Raw genomic sequence first — 5,827 nt, forward strand, 5'->3', positions numbered from 1 at the left:
TATTTCTGCATTTTGAACTGTCATTAAGGCAGCTACTTAGAATAATCTCAAATATAAAATATATTTTGATGTGTTTAACACTTTTTTGGTTACTACATAATTCCATATGTCTTATTTCATAGTTTTGATGTCTTCACTATTTTTCTACAATGTAGAAAATAGTCAAATAAAGCCAAACTCTGGAATGAGTAGGTGTGTCCAAACTTTTGACTGGTACTGTATTCATTTTACCCTCGCTGCCAGTTCATAGTAAAACTAGGGTGAATATCAGAGGCCAGCTAGTTAACACTGGTATGAAATGTACCATTATATTCGACATAATAAACAAACTACTGCCATGCCTTTTCACACAAAACAATTGATGAACACAGATAAAAAAGACGATTACTTTCAAGTAGATAGTTTTCGTTTAATTTACCTAATCCTCTCTTGCTCATATTGGGAGCTTCTTCCGGAGATTTGATTGATGGAACAATCTAGCCAATGGTTAGGCAGTTGTGGTTTTGGCAGAGGGGACTGATTGGTCAGGAATAAAAGGTCCAGCGTGCCAATCACATTTCCACTTGCAAATATCTGTCTACAAACTTACAAAACGTTTTACAAGTTTAAATATCTCTTGGTAACGTGACAACCGGGACATAACTCTGAGCGCTCGTAGATTCTAAATCTGCAAGTGTATTTTTGATTTACAGCAGAATATCCATAATCGTAAATGGACTGAAAATAAATTATACTTGCAAATCTTATTTAATGTATTCAAATGTCAAATCAGCATGCCAATTGCATGCACCTTTGAAAAATCTGTGGCATTGTGTTTTGAGACAAAACTGCACATTTTAAAGTAGCCATTTTTTGTCCCCAGCACAAGGTGCACAGGACAGAGAACTGATCAACCCCTTCTCTGTTCCACTGCTGATTTTCGGCAGCAAGTTTGATATCTTTCAGGTGAGATGTGTTTTCTACTTCTACCACTCAGCATAAAGGCATTGAAAAACAATATTCACCCTGACGAATCTAGTTGTTAAGATTTGTGTTTTCAATTGTCGGCTATTTCTATTGATTTCATGTTTTGTGAAAAGTGAGCATATTTGATGGATGAATACATCTTCTTTGTAGGACTTTGACTCTGAGGAGAGGAAAGTGATCTGCAAGACCCTTCGGTTTATTGCCCATTACTACGCAGCTTCTTTGATGGTAAGACCTGTCGGCCTAATAGTCATCAACGCCGTTGCCAATGTGCCTTTGCATATCAGAATTTCACTGTAGGCTATATCAAACTAGTATCTCAAATGCAATGAGGATTTTGGTACAGTAAGTTTAATCACACAATGCTGTCTTTAAATCTACTGTTCATTGGTTTATGCTCTTTGCCTCGACATCTGTCCATCCTTCCACCTGCTGTTCAACAGCAGCGAGTCTGAGAGCTTGATGTCCAAAACTAAGAGCTTATTCACACAACTAGCATCACTTCTTTTTTTTACCTCTGTCTATCAATGCCACAGTTGGTCAATGTTTCAGAACATTTGAGAGCACAATACTTAGGCCCAGTATAATGAATTACAACTGTCATTCAATATTAACACAGATGTACATGTTTCCTGCTATTCTGACAGGAAATCCATGTCCTCTGATCTCAGTAAGCCTCGGGTCATTCCTGCTGGGATGGACTCATCAGCCAGATATGTGAACTGTGTTGTGTCTAGCTTCCCCTTGTGGTAACATTCAGTACTGCAGTGTTAGTGCTGTACTGTTCAAATCAAATTGTATTGGTCACATACACATATTTTTAGCAGATATTATTGCGGGTGAAAGGGAAATGCTTGTGTTCCTAGCTCCAACAGTGTTCATGATAGTTTCAAAGTTTGTTCGCCACATGCATGGGATACAACGGGTGTAAAACAGTACTGTGAAATTCTTACCTTGAGAGCTCTATCCCAACAACTCAGTGATAGTATTAATGATACAGATAAGAGAAAATAGGGGGGAAAACATTTAAAAAATGTGAATATAGACAGGTCGGAACCAGTACACGAGTGGTTGAGGTAGGTTTATACATGAAAAGTGACTGGTAGTAGGATATACATGTAAACAGGGCTGAAAAGTGACTGGTAGCGGGATATATAAATACTTATGGTAATATACTAATAGTAATATATACATATAAACAGGAGTAATAGTGAACAGTAGCAGAATAAGTAGGAGTGGTGCAGTGCACGAGGCACCACTACAGTCCCTGGTTCGAATCCAGGCGGAATCACATCTGGCTGTGATTGGGAGTCCCATAGGGTGGTGCACAATTGGCCCAGTGTTGGCTGGGCGAAGTCATCATTGCAAATAAGAATTTGTTCTTAACTGACTTGCCTAGTTAAATAAAGGTTACATTTAATTTTTTTTTAATAATAACCATTGAACAGCGGCATAGGGGTGTGTGTGTGTGTGTGTGTGTGTGTGTGTGTGTGTGTGTGTGTGTGTGTGTGTGTGTGTGTGTGTGTGTGTGTGTGTGTGTGTGTGTGTGTGTGTGTGTGTGTGTGTGTGATAGTGAAGGTGTGTATGTCAGTGGGTAGAGACCTGTGAATGGGCATAGAATCAGTGTGGATAGTCTGTGAGAGATAGAAACCAGTAGTTGTCAGCCATTTAACACTCTTATGGCCAGGGGATAGAAGCTGTATAGGAGTTGGTCTGAGCCTTGATGTACTGGCTCCGCCTCTCGGGCGTCAGCATGGAGAACAGTCTTTGGCAATTTTTTGGGGCCTTTCTCACACACCGCCTGTCATGTACGTCCTGTATGGCTGGGAACTCGCCCCCAGTGATGCACTGGGCCGTCCGCATCACCCTCTGTCGGGCCGTCCGGTTGAGGGCAGTACAGTTGACATACCAGGTGGTGATAGAACCAGTCAGGATGCTCTCAATGGTGCAGCTGTAAAAGTTCCTGAGGATCTGAGGGACCATGCCAAACTGCGGCCCTGTTGACGTGGATGGGGTGTGCACCCCCCCGTAGTCCACGATCAGCTCCGTGGTCTTACTGTATCTGTTATTTTAATATGATACACTTGATCTCACTCTACTTCCCAGGTTCTCCCCCAATTACTGATGTTGACACTGGGACTCTGCATGCTAAAAACCCTCATGATCTGTGGAAGAAAGTGTTCAAGGTCGTTTTTCCTCCTGAGGTAATTCCTGCACTATGGACAAGCACCCTCTCATTCACACATACACTCACTGCTGCACACCCATACACAATCACATTACAATGTGTGTGTGATACTAATCCATTATTCCTGTCTTGCACCAGTGAGCACCACAAAGAGCTGAAGAACCCAGCCAAGGACCTACAGTACAGTGAACTACAGATTGTCTCCATGAGGGCCCAGAAAGACACGGTATGAACCTTGTCTCAACTCCAATGGCCCCTGTTAGCTTGGTGGTCCAGTCTGTTTGTGCTTTAGCCAACTTTCTGTGTTTGTTATGCTGCATTTACACAGGCAGCCCAATTCTGATCTTTTGCCCAATTATTGACAGAAGAGCTGATCTGATCAGTCAAAAGAGCAATTAAAGTGGAAAAAGATCAGAAAATGATTAGAAGAGTTGGTTACAGCACAAACTGTATGGGACCAGTCAAGGTCCATGGAGATTGTCAATAGAGCCGACCGATATATCGGTTCACCAATATTATCGTTTTGTCCCCAAAATAACCGTATCAGACCCCAAAAAGCATATCGGTCGGGCTGTAATTGTCAAGATTATCATGTTCTTCTAATCTAGCTCAACCATCTCTACTTGTCTTCTAGTAACCCCAGTTACATTGCATTGCGGTTGCCCTGTAATAATCCATGTGTAATTGTCTGATCATAACTGTTTTAATGTGCAACGATAACCCTTGGAATGGCTGCAGCCAGATACACATGTGCCACTGTGGCGTTTGAACTAAAATAACCTCTGGTGTGTTTCTGGCTCCAGCCAAGTGTCCACATGATGTTTTATTTATTGTCCCTCACCTGATTCAGCTCAGATGGCACTCCTATTGGGCAGGGATCATATGGTGGGTGGAGTCAGCCAATAGGAGTTGAGAGACTGGGGTACTGACTCCATGCCAATATAGAGAATGTGAATACTAAAGACTCAAACACGTGCCTTGATAGTCTAGAAATCCAGACAGAGCCATTAGCTGGAACTTGGTTCAGATGGATTTTTACGAGGTCAGAATTCCGTTCTGGCCCGGGTCACACTGAGTTTATATGTTTTTACCAGCACTACTGATTGAGTCTTTGTAAGAAATGTCATAAATGACATAAATGCATGTGTCAAGTTTATCACCTAAATGAATCTGTGCCAGTTGGACCCTGAGCTCAGCGTTCTGTTATACCAGGTAACATCGTTTGACAATCATCTTGCATGGTATTGTTAGGTTCTGAACAAACTGAGTAAAAACTCAACCGGACAACTAGAAAAAGCTCAAACCAAGTTTATTAACCCACTGGGTCATACAGCTGCAAAGACAAGGCATGATTACACAAGCACATATTTTTACAACCTTATAATAGGCGTGGTCAACCCCTTATCTAGACAACCAATATATCTCTGTTGCTAGGCAGGAATTGAATTGGTTCCTCTCACTGATATAGTCACAGCGCTGCCTGTTACTTAAACCTTTGTGGACATGGAATGTATGTGTGAGATAATACTGCAGCAGGAGACATTGTGGTGGGCCTCTCTGGCCCCCCTCCCAGAGGTTTCTTCTCAATTCATCTATTGATTTGACCTTGAGACGCATCCCTCACTCCTCCTCATTTCCGCAGCCTGCCTTGTCAGAGACTAACAATTGCCTTTCACCTCTCTTCTCAGAAATATGGAACAGAATATGAGCTTCTATCTCAGTAACTTCCCATATTCCTAGTCCCATCTATCTTTCATTGATTCCAACATATATACATTCTTTATACATGTAAGGTCATGAATGCGTTCTAGTATGGTAACATGACTACAGTTCAGCGTTCAACACCATAGTGCCCACAAAGCTCATCACTAAGCGAAGGACACTGGGACTAAACACCTCCCTCTGCAACTAGATCCTGGACTTCCTGATTCCTGACGAGCTACCCCGTTTGTTTTTACAATGCTGCTACTCGCTGTTTATCATCTATGCATAGTCACTTTACCCCCACCTACATGTACAAATTACCTCAACTAACCTGTACCCCCACACATTGACTCGAGACCGGTACACCATGTATATAGCCTCATTATTGTTATTTTATTGTGTTACTTTTTTTTAAATTTTTTTAAAGGTAAATATTTTCTTAACTATTTATTGAACTGCAATGTTGGTTAAGAGCTTATAAGTAACCATTTCACGGAAAGGTCTACACCTGTTGTATTCGGCACATGTGACAAAAAGTTTGATTTGAATTAGTACATTTCAAGCTAGAGTCTAACAGTATCCTTACATGGTTTTAACACTATATGATCTATACGATTGTGTGAAAACCATGTAGGATGAACCCAAAACAATGATAACATTGTCGCCTCTTTCTTGTCTAAAGAAACTGGACCAGTACAAGAGGAACGTGTCTAAGTCTTAGAACTGGAGACCTAACTCAATAGACTCATCACCTCTCAGCCAATGAGAACATCACAACAGAATGTTCTGGAGCTTAGACAGACTTTACCCTCTACTTCAGACTTGGCAGACACCTGTACGGTCATTTAATATACCCAGAGAAATGCTCTGATTACGATATACTGTAGAACTTACTATATAATACATGTTTCATATCAATTGTATTGGATTCATACATTGATTTTCCTATTCACATACACAGCACAACAG

Source organism: Salmo trutta, chromosome 10 (genome assembly GCF_901001165.1).
Source record: "Salmo trutta chromosome 10, fSalTru1.1, whole genome shotgun sequence".
Taxonomy (NCBI): domain Eukaryota; kingdom Metazoa; phylum Chordata; class Actinopteri; order Salmoniformes; family Salmonidae; genus Salmo; species Salmo trutta.